Below are 19,169 nucleotides of genomic sequence, written 5' to 3' on the forward strand. Positions count from 1 at the left end.
GGAGAAGACCTGAGTGAGGTTTTTAGAATTATGAATGGGTTGGCGCAGATAAGGAGAGATTGTTCATACTTGTGGGACAGTAGAAAACTGAGAGCCATACATACAAGATAGTTATTGCAAAATCCAGTAGGGAAATAAAGAGAAATTGTTTTACTCAAAGACTGGTTAGAATGTTGAATCCACTACCACTGGAAGTAGTTGAAGGAAAAAGCTTAGATGCTTTCAAAAAGACACCAGGTCGGTAAACATCAAAGAAAAAGAACAAGCAGATATGCTGAAAGGCTGAACTGTTCAATGTGTGAATATAAACACCAGGACGAGCTGGTAGGGTTAACTGTCCTGTTTCGGTGCTCTGTATATTACGTAATTCTCTGCAAGATCTTTAGCTTTAAATATTTCTTCGGACAGGATCTATCACCATTCACTCTGTGGAAACTGAGAGCCAAGTTAGCCTTTTCTAGTCTTTCAATCGATCTGTAAAATCAATTTGCCATGGTTACTAAAACCAAGCCAACTACTCTTGAACTAAGAAACATTTACAATATCACAACGTACAATGTCACAAATATGGTGATCCCTTATTATTTTCGAGTAAGTGCAATATTTTGTGTTTAATTTGGTTTTGTTTTAAAATACTCACTATGACATTGTATACGATTGTACCAGGATAAGTTCTGATAGTAATATTAACTACTGAGCCTTAATAATGCAAATATAAATATCGCAATCATTACCTGGTCTGTATTAACTGGTTTCATATTTCTTATCTTACATGGGTCTTTAAGTTATAAATAAAAGTGCTGACTATATTTCTGTCCGAGTTCAGGGATGAGAAAGCTTGGGATGAGGAAAAATGACACTGTGGTCAGAATACTTTGCAAAGTGTCAGGCGGGAAAAGCAGAGAGTGGATGGTTGGTTGCCCCACCTGCTTTTCCCGGCACATATTTTAGACACTTTGTCCAATGAAAAGTAAGGGGCGGGACCCACGACATCATCCTGGTTCTGATTGAGGGGACAGTGCTGGAGCAGTGCCAGGGGGCAGTGCTCGGACAGTCCCAGGGGACAGTGCAGGGGGCAGTGCCCAGACAGTGCCAGGGGCAGTGCCTGGACAGTGCGGGGAGCAGTGCCTGGAGAGTGCCAGGGGGCAGTGCCCAGAGAGTGCCAGAGGGCAGTGCCCGGACAGTGCCAGGGGACAGTGCAGGGGGCAGTGCCTGGACAGTGCGGGGAGCAGTGCCTGGAGAGTGCCAGGGGGCAGTGCCCAGAGAGTGCCAGAGGGCAGTGCCCGGACAGTGCCAGGGGACAGTGCAGGGGACAGTGCCCAGACAGTGCCAGGGGTCAGTGCCTGGACAGTGCTGGGGGCAGTGCCCAGACAGTGCCAGAGAGCAGTGCCCAGGCAGTGCCGGGGTAATGCCCAGAGAGTGCCACAGGGCAGTGCCCGGGCAGTGCTGGGGCAGTGCCCAGACAGTGCCAGGGAGCAGTGCTCTGAGAGTGCCAGGGAGCAGTGCCCAGACTGAACCAGGGGCAGTGCCCAGAGAATGCCAGGGGGCAGTGCCCAGACAGTGCCAGACGGCAGTGCCCGAACAGTGCCAGGGTCAATGCCTGGACAGTGCCAGGGGGCATTACCATTGACTAGAATCTGAACTGGACTAGCCATATATATACTGTGTTGACAAGAACACCACTCCTGTGGTGAGTAACTCACCTTCTGACTCCTCAAAGCCTGTCCACCATTTACAAGGCACAAGTCAGGAGTGTGATGGAATATTCCACACTTGCCTGGATGAGTGCAATTCCAACACTTCTTAAGAAGCTCGACACCATCCAGGCCAAAACAGTCCACAGTCCACTTGATTGCTCCCCCTCCACAAATATTCAATCCCTTCACTACCAATGAAGAGTGGCAGCTGTGAATACCATCTACAATAGGAGGAGCACACCTATGTTCCTTAGGCAGAATTTACAAAAACTATGACCACTACCATCTAGAAGGACAAGGGCAGCAGATACCTGGGAACACCTGTTATGGGCCAGGGTTTAGAGAACACCAAAGTGTATCATGGAGTTTACCTGACCCACAACTTTTAATAGATTTTGGTTACGGGGAGCACAAGGGCCCACTCTACAGGTGTGATGCAACAGAGATTTAAAGTACTTTTAAAACAAAACAATGTTTATTTTATGAATCCAGTTAGCAGTTTATAAACACACAGTAATCATCTTAGCAACTATAAACTCAAATACTTCCCCCAAAGAATACAGTACTCTATAAGTAACCCTTAATCTTTCCTAGCAACATCCATAAGACAAAGACCTTCTTTAACAAAGACAACAGGTTTAAATTCTCTACTGAGAACAGTTATCACTTATTATTATTATTATTATTATTATTATTATTAATAAATTAGCAAGTGATCTTTACATGCAGAGAGAGATCAAAATTACACCATGTTTGGCTGGATGCAGCTCCAACTCTGAAAATGAACCTAAAACACAGATACACACCAGCTTTTTGCTCAAAGCGAAAGTAAAAAGCCACACACCAAAACCCAGCTCCACCCACACTCTGATATCACTGCAGCTATTTGATAAACACCCATTTCTTAAAGGTACTCTCACATGGCACACCACCACCTGGATGTTCCCCTCCAAGCCACTCACCATCTTGAATTGGAAATATATCACTGCTTCTTCATTGTTGCTGGGTCAAAATCCCTCTGGTGTACCTACACCTCAGGGACTGTATGCAGTGGTTCAAGAAGGACGTTCACCACCACCTTCTGAAGGGCAACTAGGGATGGGCAACAAATGCTGGCCTAACCAGTGATGCTCATGTCCTGTAATTAAATTGTTAAAAAGCACGTCACGATTCTGCATGGAATGGACCTCTTTGGCTCTCCCAGATAGCTGCCCTTGAATTAAGAAGGTCCAAATATCTGATGGCCATTTTGCTGTCCTACTACTTTCTCAAAAGTGGCAAAAAGGATTCCATGTCACTCTTTTGAAATTTTGGAAATAATCTAATGCCTCAGAGATTGTTTCCAGGGTAAGGGATTAGGAACTGATACCAGGTAGAGTGGAAGGTTTTCTCTCACAGCTTCCTACTTTTTGATCTCTCATTTTTGAACTGCTAACTCCATTTCCCAAGTTTGGAGCTGGAATTCTTCTCTTTCCTTTTCTCTCTCTCTTTCCCTCTCCTTTTCCCTTTCCTGTGCTTCTCTTTCTCTTTCCTGAAACTCTGGCTTCATTCTGAGGGTTTCCAGCTCAGGTTGACTAGGGAAGTGGTTCTAAGTGCATGTTAAACTTCCCATTCAAGTTGGGGAGCCAGTTCATCTGGAGTTCCTTTGCTGATATTCCACAGGCTGAAAGAGGATTAATGTTGTTTGTATAACCCCGAATGGTAGCTTCCAGAACAAAGGATCCACCCTGTGGTCATGTGACATGTAGCAGCCATCTTTTTTGGTTCGGTATAAAGTCAATTTTTAAAAACATTACAAAAGAATAATGTTTTTAGATATATTATCATGTCATATAGATTTGTCACATATAAATTTACAATTGTAACATTTTTTTCATTTCTGGTATAAAATTTCTGGACTTCACTAGACATCTAGACTATGTTACTGCACTGGATTACTTTGGAATCTGCTGCTATTTTATGCTAGAATTTTCAATCATTGGAAAAGTTCTGGAAAAAATCTGGGTCCACATCATCTTTCAAGCTTTCCCTTATATTCCTGGATTCCTCCCAACATTAAGAAGATATTTTTCTCTAGACTACACGAGTTATACCATAAGATCCAAATTCTATCATGATCTTGCTGATGTATTACAATGCTTAATGTATCTTCAATCAGGCCATTCCCTCACCACTGCTATAATTGAGACATTTCAATCTCCTGCTAAGCATGTATCTGGCTACTACTTCACCTGGCTGGTCAGCACCACTTGGTGGAGCAAGGAATATAGAGCATGGACCAGGCAACAGTGAGGATCAAGAACCAGAGTTCAGTAATCCAGGGCTGAAGGCGTGATTTGGGCTATAGTGTGGTGTGCATGTGTGGGGAACTGGGCTACAATGGGCACTCTGTGCACTGGGAGAATATGCACCCAAGTATGATCAATGTTAATGTTTCATGGTAGAGCCTGGTCTCCAATTATCTTGGAACTCCCTCGTCATTTGACAAAGGCTCCGCTCTGATGAATTTACCAATGACCTTCTACAGTCCACATTAAGCAGTGAAATGGGCCAGCAATTTCTGATTTCCTCCCTCTCCACCTTCTGCTTGTCAATGAGAGCAATGGTGCCTTTCCCCATGGAATCTGACATGCTCTCAGGCAGAAATATACTTGCTTATACCTCACTCAAATCTGATCCAATCCAGTGCCACAGTCAAACGCAACTCAGCCCATAAACTTGAAGGACCTGACAGCCTTTAGCAGCTTGTCAAAAGTGAGAGGTTTGTCTAGACTCTGCCACTTACTGCTGTCCATGACCTCTGTGATAGCGGGCACAAAGGACTTGGAGGCCATCCTGTCTGTGGGCTTCAAATGATTTGCTGATGTACGTCAAGCTGTGATGATGGTACTGAACTGCCCTCTTCCTTCGGGCTACTCATCTCAGAGCTCTATTTACCTCTTGGAAGAACAAACACGAACAGGTTTCATACTCTACACAGAGTCGACTCTGGACCAGAAGATGATCTTGGAAGCCTCCATGGCAAAAGGTGAGACCTGCTGGCTCTACACCTCTATGAGGTCCTCCGTAACATTGACCCTCAACGACTGCTGCACATACAGATTTTACATTGTTTCCTGGAGTCAGAATATTTCTCTCTCTCTGTCACTCTCTCTTACATCTTCTGAACAGCTTTGAGGATACAAGTAGTACAAATTAAGAGTGAGATAGATAAAAGAGACAGACAAAAAAAGTAAAAACTGATGCCATTTAATTTTGTGATTTAAAAAAAAGCTCCAACAATGATTAAAATCTAAAAGGGTGAGTCTCGATATTTGTAAAAGTTAATTTTCAGTGCTGGAGAGGTTGTTCAAAAGTAATCAAGACTTGACATTCCATTGACAATTTACTTGCACTTGAACAGGCATGCCCTAATCTTTTATTGTTCTTTAGCAAATATATATCATGTTTTTACAGTGACACACATGATTCCACATATTTCAATGCTAGTTTCTTGAAGAGAAACCTCCTGATTTCTGTGTTTAAATGCACATGTGGGGTTGCTAGAGGTTTCTGTCCAATCTATACTTCAATGATGGTGATCACTGTTAGCCTCACCATTTTTCTCGCGGCAAAGCCCAGCCCATAACATTGACCACAGCATTTTAGTTTTAACTGTGCCATTACTGGGCAGCCTCATTCCTATTACATCCACACCAAATCTTTATATGCTTTTGTTTGCATCTTTGTTCACCTGTCCATTCTTACAGTTGACGTCAAGGGAGGAGAAAACCCTAATGCCCCATAAATTAAGTTCAGACAAGTTTGTTCAATCTTGAATTGGCAGCCCAATACCAGAGCCTCTGTAAGAGGTATTATTGCTACCAGCAGGTGTTGGCGATAGGAAGCGCACTTGGCTTCTCTGCCTGACCCCATTCAGAATAATGTGCACCACATAAGCCTTTTGGAAGAATTATCTGCATTTAACCAATAATAACTGGAACAATCTCACAATGGACATTTCTATATACAATTTGGTCTGTGCACTGAGCCACTGGTCTCATACAATCGTCAATTCATGGCACCATTGCATCACATCTCAGCAGAGTGGGATTCTTCCTGGTCCATTTTTCTCTTTGAGTTAGTTGTATTGATGACTTTTGATATTGAGTGCCAGGTTGCATGCCATGTTTGGCCGATGCTTGTGCTTGTTGATAAGATTACAGCCAGTCTGATGAGAGAACTCCATTGTGTAACCTAACCCATCAGACCCTTCAATGCCTGATGCATGCAAAATGGTGACACCTAATTCTGTTCTTAAATACAGCACTTTGACTCCAGGTTTGATATGAATCTAATTGATATCACCCAAGATTGCAGCCGCAAGGTTTCATGCCCTATAGTCGACCTGCAACTTTGCTTCCTCCGCAATGATTTTCTACCTGTCATACATTTAGGGGCAGCACGGTAGCATGGTGGTTAGCATAAATGCTTCACAGCTCCAGGGTCCCAGGTTCGATTCCCGGCTGGGTCACTGTGCGGAGTCTGCACGTCCTCCCCGTGTGTGCGTGGGTTTCCTCCGGGTGCTCCGGTTTCCTCCCACAGTCCAAAGATGTGCGGGTTAGGTGGATTGGCCATGCTAAATTGCCAGTAGTGTCCTAAAAAGTAAGGTTAAGGGGGGGGGGGGGGGTTGTTGGGTTCCGGGTATAGGGTGGATACGTGGGTTTGAGTAGGGTGATCATGGCTCGGCACAACCTCGAGGGCCGAAGGGCCTGTTCTGTGCTGTACTGTTCTATGTTCAATGTTGAATACACTTATTGACCTCGAACCGCATTCTTCGTTACCAGTGCATCTACTGCCCAAGGGAAATAAACACACCTTCGTGTCTGTGTGGCTCGACTATAACTTTATTTCCTCTCAGCAATCCACATCAGCTGGCTCTTTCTCTACTGCAGATGCTTCACATTTCTGTGCAGTGAAGTGGGCAGCAGAATTCATTAACTAAATCACACACTTCAACTTTAATTATCTCTCCATATCTGAACTCTCTAAGTAACTTGACGCCGCTTCATATGGCTTCATCTGTTCCCGTCAAATGAGAAATCAATCTCTTACTAAATTCTATTAAAGGTATTACTGAGGACCACAACATTTAACTGCTTCAGTGCTAGGCAGTGAAATTAAAATTATATGTCGGCCAACCTTTTGCGACTTGTCCTTCCTCACACGTGGGCACCAACCTTTTTACAATACCAATATGGTGGGGTACCTTGGAATTAATATAGTTTCTTGCCCATAAGATTGAAGGCTTCAGTATCGACTTAGCAGCAGAAAATAGGCAGCTCCGCTCTCAGATTTCTACATCTTTGACAGTTGTCAAAATTGAAAGCTCTCTGATAACCTTTCACTCTTTTGCGTGTGTTGCAAGTTACTGCATCCAAATCTGCTTCAGTCATGTGGATGTGATAACAAGTCCATTTTTTCTACAAGTTATTAATAGGTCTCTACATCCATTCAAAGTTTTGTTCATATTTACAGTGTTACTTGTATCCCAGGCAAAGAAAATAGCTGATAATGGATTTAGTGAGATTTCAGTGAGCTATATTTACAACGCATTTTGATGCCACAGAGAGACTGAAACTTTGCTTGATCTCCAGTGTATCCCCTCATCTCTTTTCCCACAATTTATCATCTGGGTGATATCACTGCCCCCAGGTGACGTTCCCCAAAGTTGGTCATCTGGGCGAGACCCATCGATTTGTCCCCATCCGGTTGGGACCCCCGAAATTGTTACAAACCGGATAAGGAAGGATGAACTGGCTCCCTGCCTTTATTCAATTCCCTGTGTTAGTAGCAAAAAGATTGAATCTAAAAAGAATCCCTTATGATGGCTTCCTTTTTCCCATGCTAATCCTGCATTGACTGCTAAATCTTGTAAGTGGCCAAAAACGGGATTTACGGCAGTAAGAATTTGGAATGCGATCTTCCAAATGATGTGATCAAATTCACGCCCAATGAGGGTGCAAACCTGATTTGCGGGAATTTGAATCCATTATAATATACATAGCCTGGTTAATGTTGCATCTTCGGCTCTCATTCAATCTTCACACCCACCAGGTTGGCATTACTAATGCTTTTTAAAAATGGGAACCAGGCTCCATGATCTCCGAGAAGCAGGAAGGAGGTGAACGCCACCGTCTCCTCCTAGCACAGGGAACCCAAGGGGACAAAGCCTGCTGGCCAGCTCCGGCAGCTGTGGGAGGAGGAGGGAGGGGGTGCCAGGGGGTTGGGGGGGGGGGGGTGCAGGGGGGGGGGGGGTTTGTGGGATGGATATTGTGTAATGGTTCTTCAGCCAGATCCTCTTTTCAACTTCGTTCCATTACCCACTCTACAAATGTGTCAAACAGACATGGGATCCTGAAGTCTGCCACTTGTGTTGTTTGAAAGTTTTTCAAGGGGTCTGTTAGTCTGATGTCTGTGGCATGGGGGTGTGGTGCAGGAAGTGGGGGCGCGGGAGGGAGTAGCAAAAACTCTGGCGTGACTGTCCAGGAGTCTGAAGTGTGGAGGCAGAGGCAGCACAGCAATGAGATTTCAGAATGGTGCAGCCTAAGTAAGGAGGGTGATTTTTAACTTTCTCGATCCCTGAAGCTGAAAGCAACTGCGTCCCCTAACATTCCTGACTTTCATTCTTGTCAAACTAATTGGCCATCTCAACAATGTTAGCTGCCCACAGTCTCAAAGTCAGGGGGGCCGTGTTTCCGCAGTGCAATGGCGTACGTGTTTGCTTTTTACCCAAACATTTCTGGGTTCGAAAAACATTGTCAAAGTTAGGTGGGGGGGTGAGGCGGAACGGATGGATAGACGGAGGGGCGATGTTCAGTCTGCAATCACTGTCAGAGAGAACATCGGGTGGGAAATGTGGAGATAATCAGGAAACGTGATTGCCTCTGGAGAGTGTGGTGAATGTATTGCTGTAACAATTCACCATGTGCTTATCTGTATTACGCTGTTGCCCATATGGGCTCCACCTAGAACATAGAACATAGAACAGTACAGCACAGAACAGGCCCTTCGGCCCTCAATGTTGTGCCGAGCCATGATCACCCTACTCAAACCCACGTATCCACCCTACACCCGTAACCCAACAACCCCCCTTAACCTTACTTTTATTCGGACACTACGGGCAATTTAGCATGGCCAATCCACCTAACCCGCACATCTTTGGACTGTGGGAGGAAACCGGAGCACCCGGAGGAAACCCACGCACACAGGGGGAGGACGTGCAGACTCCACACAGACAGTGACCCAGCCCGGAATCGAACCTGGGACCCTGGAGCTGTGAAGCATTTATGCTAACCACCATGCTACCCTGCTGCCCCAATGGCAGCAGGGTAGCTGCCTATGGACCATTGTATGATATTACCTATAATGTAGCATGTTGGGACCCATGTGGGCTCTGCCCCTGGCTCCACCCCTTGAGGGGAGGTATAAAGAGCAGTCGCCCTGTAGGCGGCTGCCATTAACAGATCAGTTGCAGGCAGGCACTGTTCTAGTTGATTAAATTGATGCAACCATCAATTCACACTAAACCAAGAGTAGAAGTAAACTGTGGCTCACCTGTGCGTGGAGGAGACTCAGCTTCTGTTCGTCGGAGACGGAAGGCGAGGAGGAGGCGGAGGTGGATCAATTTAATCAGCTACAACGCCACTATGGAATCGGCCCTCAAACCTGACCGACTGGAACCTGATCCGCAGGCCGCGGAGGCGAAAGAGATTTATTCGCACTGGCTCCGCTGTTTCAAGGCCTACCTCGCCGCCTCCGCCTCCTCCTTGCCTTCCGTCTCCGACGAACGGAAGCTGAGTCTCCTCCTCGCATGGGTGAGCCACAGTTTACTTCTAATCCTGGTTTCGTGTGAATTGATTGTCGCATCTGAGCGATCGCATTTCCTGATTTCCCCCAGCCCTCGGTGGCGATGTCACGAGGTTCACGCCCACAAAGAGTGGGAACGTAATTTACATATATTTTAAGATATTTTTAGATTATTAATGAGCCTCCCCGCCTGATGATCCCACTCACTAAATATTTATACCTCGCCGATGTGACGTCACGCCAGGTTTACGGCATGTTTGGCAAAATGAGAAACACTCAGGGGCATGCCCCCAAAGGTACAAAGCATATACAGTCCCCGGGGGAGGAGGACAAGTCCGGGCTGTGACCTGGCACTGCTACTGGCACTTCCAACCTGGCAGTACTAACCTGGCAGTGCCAGCCTGGGCACTTTCAACCTGGGCAGTGACAGCCTGGCAGTAAATTGATTGTTCGGAGTCAGTGGGGTGGGGAAGTCCCCAATGATTGCCCATGCTGGGGGAGCCCCCGATACCTCCATGGTGGAGGCTGGGTGCCATTCAGTTACAGTTCTGTGGAGCCAGGTGCCACCCCTATCAGGCCTGGACTGCCTCACTGATGCGTAAACCATGCCCACTCATTTTTGTTCTTTCAAAAGGCACAAGATCTGGAGCTGAAACTGGTCTGTGCAGATGGGGAGCTACATGCCAGTGTTCAGTTTGAGCCTGACACTTTGCGAAACTCTGGCAAGGTTTCACCCAAGGAATGGGATGAATATTCAGTGTTCAAGGTTAAATGTTTGGATCGGGTAGCCTTCCCCACCCTCCTTCCAGCCCCCTCCCCGTAGGATATCATGACCCTTCTGTGACCAGGGGATGAGGGTTGCAGAGATGTTACTTATCAGGGTGCTGGGAAAGCCCTTGAGTGTCGGCTGCCCGATTACTGCAGGAGACTAAGGACGACTGCTCTGTGATGTTCCTTAGCTATTGATTATGTCTGACTCCTGTCTGTCTGCTGCCAGCACGCTGACTCCCTGGCTCATGTCTGAGTGAGATTGGACCCTACATTCCTTTGTCCCTTAGCTGTAGAGGGGGATTAGGGGCGAAGATCTTGTGTTAACCGAATCATGCCTGAGTCATATCACTGTGAATGAAACATTCGTAATGTACGGGCCTAACCGTTTCCCTGACATTGAGGCCCAGTGAGACAAACTGTTTCCAGATGTGGAGAAACGCTATGTCACTGGGGGAGGGTTAAAGAATGTGAGCCATTAAGGTAGTGATGCACCATCGATTGCACGCGAGGCGAGTGATTTACCAATGTCAGGCTTTAATTAACTAGAACACAGCCTGGCGATCGTCTACAGTGGAAAGGGACGATCGTCAGGCTTCTGAGCATTTATACCTCGTTGATAGAGGCGTGGTTAACTCAGCCTCTCGGCCAATCGGTCGAGAGGCACATGACCGACCAGGGCCAATGGTAAGCCGACGTTCTGGCCCAATGGCAGACGAGTATGCAGATCATATCATCACAGGTAGTGAAGAAAAACAATATTTAATTCAGTAACATGTGCAGATGTTACAAGTGATATTAACCCCCAATTACCTGTGCCAAACTGCACCCTTGTCCATGCTATGCCCCTACAATACTTTACACTTGCGAATCCTCCCACCACATCTAGGTGTATTCCCAGGGTGCACATCAGAGGTGGAAACAGCCTACTGGCTTCCTCGCCCTGCTGCGTGAGATGCCCTTGATGGGTGCAATCTGAAGGTCTGGGAGCTGGAGGACCCCGCCCGACTTTAGGGTGGCACTGATATTGCCACGTCACCTTGTTCTGTCCACTGTGCCTGCATTGCGCTGGTATCAGGAAATGGGGACTCAGATTGGCTGGTCGCTCCCAGGGTCTCCTGAGTGTAAGGCCCCGGGAGGTGCTCCAGCAGATCCTCCTCCCTTTGGATGCTTGTGGGTGTTTTGTTATGCTCTTGACGTAGCATAAGTTGCTTCCTTGATGTACACTCTGACAAGGGAAGGTTCAGACTTGGAGATAGCTTTAACACATTTATTGAACTGTTAACGATTCTCCTACTTGGATTCGACTCTCCTATTAATCCCGATATAGCTACTCAGACGATCTAACCAGTCTGTTACAATCCACGTGGTGGGTGTGATGTGTTTCAATCAATCCTGTGTAGCCTCACTAAGTGTCTCCACTGGAAAGACGAAGATCATGTGTGCTGTGTCCTTATATGTGGGTTGGTGTAATGCCCTCCTGTGGTAGTGTCAACTCTGTGTGTGTTTTGAATGCCCATTGGTCGTGTCCTATCTTACTGGCCTATTGGTTGAATGTCTGTGTGTCATGATGTCTCTGGTGCTCCCTCTAGTGTTTATCTAGTCTACTTGTATTTACATTAACCTCTTGTATATCACCACAGTGGGTCCCTGGGTTACTCCATGGGATGGAGGGGCAGCTGAAGTGAGCTCCAGAAGCCTCAACATCATCTAGCACAGCCAGTCCTGAAAGCCCACCATTGTCTGCATCATCGAGTGAAATCCCTCAGCCATGGTCCTCAGGGACAGAGCCAAGTTTTGGCATTCTCACCTCATGTATATTATGTCTTGCCACAGGATTTCCACTGGAGATGCCACCCTTGCAGTGTTAGCCAGGGTGTCATGCATTGCCGGCATCATAATAATAATAATAATCACTTGTTGTCACGAGTAGGCTTCAATGAAGTTACTGTGAAAAGCCCCCTAGTCGCCACATTCCAGCGCCTGTTCGGGGAGGCTGGTACGGGAATTCAACCCGCGCTGCTGGCGGTGTTCTGCATTACAAGACAGCTGTTTAGCCCACTGTGCTAAATCATCCCCTCTCATGTGACAGAAGACTTTGAGATTCTTCCATTATCCTTGTAGTCGCAGGGGTGTCACTGATGACCTTCATGGTATACCCGGCTCTGTCCTTGCATTGCCAGCACCTGAGGGATGAATGTGTCCAGAGGCACGGCACCTGACTGGGGCACAGCTGAGTCATGGAATTCAACAGATGTCCGACCGTCCATTCCCTGGGACATTCCGGCCTCTACCTAATATGTATCAGAAGCTTTGTGGTGCTCATCAGATAGTGATCCAGAAGTCTGTCTGCTAAGATTGCCCACCGAGGCGTGTGCCTCTGTGATTGTGATGGTGGATGGTGTGGATAATAGCTGTGAAGCTACATCCATGTTCTCCCCTAAGATCTCCTCCAAGGTTTCTGTAGTGTAGTGGTTATCACGTTCGCCTCACACGCGGAAGGTCCCCGGTTCGGAACCGGGCAGAAGCATTATTTTTTCAAAGGCCTCACGGTAGCATGGTGGTTAGCATCAATGCTTCACAGCTCCAGGGTCCCAGGTTCGATTCCCGGCTGGGTCACTGTCTGTGTGGAGTCTGCACGTCCTCCCCGTGTGTGCGTGGGTTTCCTCCGGGTGCTCCGGTTTCCTCCCACAGTCCAAAGATGTGCAGGTTAGGTGGATTGGCCATGCTAAATTGCCCGTAGTGTAAGGTTAATGGGGGGATTGTTGGGTTACGGGTATATGGGTTACGTGGGTTTAAGTAGGGTGATCATTGCTCGGCACAACATCGAGGGCCGAAGGGCCTGTTCTGTGCTGTACTGTTCTAAGTTCTAAGTTCTAAGGTGGCCTCGGGAGTGGGGGTTGCGACACTGCTGGTAGATGGACCAGACTCTTCGGCTGATGTTCCTTCAAGGCAAGGGACATGGTAAAGGGTTTGGACTACACACAACGTACTTGAGACTTGTCATCTGGAGAAAGGTGCAGTTGCTCCTTGCTTTTCTCTCACAGACCCACCTCACTATCTGTGCAGGCTGTTCCTACCCTTCCCCTGTAAACTCTACGGCTTTATCCTCCTGGGACTCAGGTTCCTCAACTTGGGCATCCCACTGCCCTTTTTCTCTCACTTGCCCCAGTTGTGGATGAGCTTCTCCTGCAGGAACATAAATGTGGTTAATGTGAAGTGGATGCTTGGCATGTCAGAGGTCGATAACACCTGGCATGTGTTGGCGCCGGACCTAATTAGGGAGGGGTTCTGATGCAGAATCCCGGGGGGGGGGGGGGGGGGGATTTCAGGCTGCTGTTGGGAGGTTGGACTTTGGGGCCCTGCGAGGTGGCAGCATGCGTGATCAAGATGGAATTCTAGAAGGTGATGGAAGGCTGGAGTGCAGATAAGGAGACAGGGAGCACTTACCCTGGCTGATCAGAGTAGGTCATTGATCTTTTTCCTGCATTGCACACCCATCCAATTGGTCAGGCTGCTGGTACTGACCAGTGTTGTCACCACCTTCCAGGTGGGATTCATCACCTTGCTGGAGTGTCTCCTGCCAGCCCAAGAGTATATTGAAGCCCACCTCCCCTTCACAACATCCAGCAAATGGCTGAGGGCCCCTTCCGTAAATCTAGCTGCTGGTTTCCTTGCTGCCATGCTGCTGGCTTGAATGAGAGCTCGTGCTGTGGAGTTGTTGAAATGCAGCATTTAATTGAAGTGCTCAGATAATCCCTGGGGCGGGCGAATCAGACACTTCGTGCCTCAGGTGCGGTGTTTTTTCAAATGCGGAAAAATTTATTTTCAAAGTGCCTGAAATTTGGGGTCCGGATCGCACTGCCAGAGCCAAAGGCAATCGCAGCGATTTTCCCATCAAAGCACTTTGTCATTTTTTGGGGAAAATTCCGTCCAGTGAATTTATTAACTACTAAAAGTCAAAGAAAACATGGGAAAACACGTGTTTCTACATTCATACAGATTAGAACTGAGAGCTGAGTGCGAAGTGTGTAAGTTACAAAAAGATATATGAAACAGTCCTTGATTTGTGAGGAGTAGATACGACACATTGCGATCATTATGATTCAACATTCCAGGAGAGTTTACTTCAATTGACAAATAGTTTGATTTGTGTAGTTTGGCAGCAAAGCTTCCCAGTAAAATGTAGCATGTCTGATTAGCGAGTTTACGGATGATACTAGGATTGCAGGAGTTGAGGATAGTGATGAAGATTGTCAGAGAATACAGCAGGGTACAGATAGGCTGCAAAATTGGACGGAGAAATGGCAGACGGAATTTAACCCGGACAAATGCGAGGTGATGCATTTTGGTAGATTCAATTCAGGTGGGAGCTATAAAATAAATGGCAGAACCATCAGGAGCATAGACATACAGAGTGTTGAATCCCGCGAGAGGCCTCATAGGGCTCATTTAAATATACATTCTTCAGGTTCACCTGCCACCCGGGACTCAACTGCCATGCCTGGGAGTCTTCGCCAGGGAACCGTTTCATACTGGTCCACACAAACAGGGACCAATCATAATGGTACCTGGAGGCGGTCATCAAGGCCATAAGACCATAAGACCATAAGACATAGGAGTGGAAGTAAGGCCATTCGGCCCATCGAGTCCACTCCGCCATTCAATCATGGCTGATGGGCATTTCAACTCCACCTCCCAGCATTCTCCCCATAGCCCTTAATTCCTCGCGACATCAAGAATTTATCTATCTCTGCCTTGAAGCCATTTAGCGTCCCGGCCTCCACTGCACTCTGCGGCAATGAATTCCACAGGCCCACCACTCTCTGGCTGAAGAAATGTCTCCGCATTTCTGTTTTGAATTTACCCCCTCTAATTCTAAGGCTGTGCCCACGGGTCCTCGACTCCTCGCCTAACGGAAACAGTTTCTTTGCGTCCATCCTTTCTAAGCCATGTATTATCTTGTAAGTTTCTATTAGATCTCCCCTTAACCTTCTGAACTCCAATGAATACAATCCCAGGAACGCCAGCCGTTCCTCATATGCTAGACCCGCCATTCCAGGGATCATCCGTGTGAAGGCCAATGGAGACTCCCGGGCTGTCGGGAAGGGTAGCACCCTGGCTCTCCCTCTGGCACCTGGGCGTGTTGTCACTAACAGGCTGGCACTGTGGCAGTTCCACCTGGGCACCCTGGCAGTGCCTGGGTGACACTGCCAGGCTGGAAGGGGACTGCAGGGGTGCCAGACTGGCATTATCAGGGCGTCTGTGGGTTGGGCCCAGGCAGAAGGGACTTTTACTTGGTCGAGGGCGGGAGTGAGGGGGATTCCCAAAAGCCTCCCAAGATTGGGAGGGTGCCGGGGGGGGGGGGGGGGGGGGGGGGGGGGGGGGGTCAGTAATGGGGGTGGTGGTGCCTGAAAAGGGCGGCGGAGGGAGATAATAATAATCTTTATTATTGTCACAATTAGGCTTACATTAATACTGCAATTAAGTTACTGTGAAAAGCCCCTAGTCGCCACATTCCGGCTCCTGTTCGGGTACACCGAGGGAGAAGTCAGAATGTCCAATTTGTCCAGCCTTCCAAAAGGCACCCCAATATGCAAGGAGCCTCCTCCCAGTGCGGCCTTGGTGAAGAGAATCTCCCCAAAGCCAATAAAAACGGCAAAGTACCATTGAATAGTGGGATGTTTCTCGACATTCCAGGCTGAGGGGCTGGTTTAGCACAGTGGGCTAAACAGCAGGCTTGTAATACAGAACAATGCCAGCAGCGCAGGTTCAATTCCCGTACCAGCCTCCCCAAACAGGCGCCGGAATGTGACGATTAGAGGCTTATCACAGTAACTTCATTGAAGCCTGCTTGTGACAATAAGTGATTATTATTATTGCACCCGTACACACAAAGGTCGAATACCTTTGGAATACCGCAGCACGGTAGCATGGTGGTTAGCATAAATGCTTCACAGCTCCAGGGTCCCAGGTTCGATTCCCGGCTGGGTCACTGTCTGTGTGGAGTCTGCACGTCCTCCCCGTGTGTGCGTGGGTTTCCTCCGGGTGCTCCGGTTTCCTCCCACAGTCCAAAGATGTGCGGGTTAGGTGGATTGGCCATGCTAAATTGCCCGTAGTGTCCTAATAGTAAGGTTAAGGGGGGAGTTGTTGGGTTACAGGTATAGGGTGGATACGTGGGTTTGAGTAGGGTGATCATTGCTCGGCACAACATCGAGGGCCGAAGGGCCTGTTCTGTGCTGTACTGTTCTATGTTCTATGTTCTAAGATGGTACTCTTCCCCAAATTATAATTAAATCAGTCTCTCACTTACTGGGCGCGATTCTCTGACCCCACGCCCGGTGGGAGAATCGCGGGTGTGCCGGGCGAATCACGCCACGCCGCACTGGCACCCGCACGTCATTCTCCCACCCCCCCCCAAAACGGTGTGTCGTGTTTTGCGACAGGCCGCTCGGAGAATCGCCGCTCTGGCCCGGATGGGCCGAGCGGCCTGGCGAACCCAACCGGTTCACGCCGGCGCCAACCACACCTGGTCGCTGCGGGCGTGAACAGCGTGCGACCTCTGCGTGTGGGGTCTGTGGGGGGCGGAGGGAAAATGGAGCACCAGGGGGTGCGCAGGAGGGGTCTGGCCCGCGATCGGTGCCCACCGATCGTCGGGCTGGCGTCTCTGAAATACGCACTCTTTTCCCTCCGCCGCCCCGCAAGATCAATCCTCCATGTCTTGCGGGGCAGCACGTGACGTCATTCAGGCGGCGCCGGCCGCGTCATTCAGGTGGCGCTGCTTTGATGCAAGCATCAAGGCCCGGCGTGCGAGATTGACACGCTGCCGCTCCTAGCCCCCTGGGGGGGGGGGGGGGTTGGGGGAGAATAGGGGGCGAGGAGTGGTCTCCGACGCCAGAGTGAAACACTCCGGTTTTCACTCCGGCGTCGGCACTTTGTCTCCCTTTGGGAGAATTGCGCCCACTGTTCCTGGTCTTACACATGACATGCTTGTAGTCTCTTGAATGGATGTAATGACTTAAAGTTGAAATGAGGGTCTTGTAAAGCAACCTGCCTTCCCTGAAGGTTGCAAAATTATTTGTAGTAGAAATCTAGGAGGTTGATTCTCACATAAATTAAACTGGAATGTGCTACCTGCTTCATGACTTACAGCTGTGTTGTTCCTTGTGTCTTAATAAGGCTCATAGTCTCAAAGTTGGAGATGACGCTTTATTGTGAATTTGTTCTGCCTTCAGAGCTTAACTTACAGCTACCTCAAATGCTGCCTGCCTGTGTGTCTTGCTCCCAGTTCTGTGCAGTGTGTCCTCACTTCCTGTCCCTCTGTATTTATAGCTCTCCCGTGCTCCTTCTAGTGTTTGCTCAGTTGTATTGCATCTACACTGATACACAATCACCACATCCCCCCTTTCTTCTTTACATATTTTCTGTACATCGTTAAAGAAAATTGTACAAAACAGTTAGATTACTTACGATATGTGTATCTATACAAGTGATGGTGCTATTGCATATTTTACAAAGCCAATTTATATTTATGAGTCCAATCGTAATAAAAACATTTATGAGTCCAAACTTGATGAATTTGTTCATTGAGTTTCTTCTTTTTCGTTGTTGACGTGGTGAATGTTGTCGGTGTTCTTGTTATTTTAAGTAACCAATACGTCATCCCGAGGTGTTTGCATGGTCGAACCACTTATGTTGACTGACAAGGACTTTTTTCTGTGCTTGTAGTATCGATTTAGTATGTCATCTGCTTTGAAAGCTGGTGTGCTGGCGTGTTCTGGAGCAGATGTGAGTTTGTGCGATTCGTTGTCATCCCATGGCATGTTTGTAGTCTTGTCATTGTTTTGCAGTGTGCTGTGGCATTGTCCTTCATGTGCAGAGTTGTACCATTTTGTACAAGTCGTTGTTTCATTGCTGTTGTTTCTGTCGTTCCTGTCTTTGTTGTTTTTGTTGCCGTTCTTGTTGCTGTTTGTGTCGTTTCTGTCTTTGCTGTTGTCGCTATCTTTGTTATGCTTCTTGTTGGTTTTGTTATTCTTCTTGTAGATTTTGTCGTTGTGCTTGTAGTTTTTGTTGGTGCTGTTGTTGTTCTTGTTTCTGCAGTGCTTCTTGCGATTTTTTGTTGTTCTTATCGCGCTTCTTGTTGCTTTTGTTCTTGCTGTTGTTGTTCTCGTTTCTGCTGTGCTTCTTGTGGCTTTTGTTTTTCTTGTTAGGCTCAATGAGTGTCCTGTGTGGATAATTTGAGTCATTGTCACAGTTATTGGTGCGAGTATCCTTTGTGGAATCTGTTACATTGAACGTTTCATCTTGAGAATGGCGAGAATGATCTGATGTTGCATTGATGCTGGTGACATCAGTCATTTGTGGTGGATTTGATTCCTCGTCTTTGCTTTCTTGGTGCTCCTCTTCTGGAGTCAAATTCTTCACGATTTCATTTGACGCGGTCTCTCTGGACTCTTGGTGCTCCTCTTCCGGAGTCAAATCTTCATGGTTTCTATTGGCGTGGTCTCTCTGGACTCTTGGGTGGCCCGACTCTGTGCTTCTGTACAGACAAGCTGAGAACTGTCAGTCTCGCTGTGATCCTGTACCTCCTGTATGTCGAGTGTGATCACCTTGTCACTGTTTTCGCATGCAGTGGGTAGATGTACATTGTCTTCTTCTTGATTATGTGAGCTTGGTAGACTTTCGTAGTCTGCTTGCGGTTGCTCAAATACGGCGGGTTGACCTTCATGGTCTTGTTCATGCATGGTGTTTGCCAGGGAGTGTTTGCTTGCTTCCCTTTTGGAGTCTTTCATCACTCTCACTGTGGAGCCTATCGTCGCTCTCTCTGTGGAGTCTTTCTGTGCTCTCTGTGTGGCG

At 47.6% G+C, this 19,169-nt stretch overlaps 1 non-coding gene across 1 annotated transcript; it reads left to right on the plus strand.

The window, feature by feature from the left end:
• The first annotated feature begins 12,770 nt into the window (after nt 1–12,770).
• Nucleotides 12,771–12,843, plus strand: trnav-cac. The gene has a single exon. It is a non-coding gene; the product is annotated as a tRNA-Val (tRNA).
• Nucleotides 12,844–19,169: the final 6,326 nt, after the last annotated feature.

This window comes from Scyliorhinus canicula, chromosome 7 (assembly GCF_902713615.1).
Source record: "Scyliorhinus canicula chromosome 7, sScyCan1.1, whole genome shotgun sequence".
In the NCBI taxonomy this organism is placed as follows: Eukaryota; Metazoa; Chordata; class Chondrichthyes; order Carcharhiniformes; family Scyliorhinidae; genus Scyliorhinus; species Scyliorhinus canicula.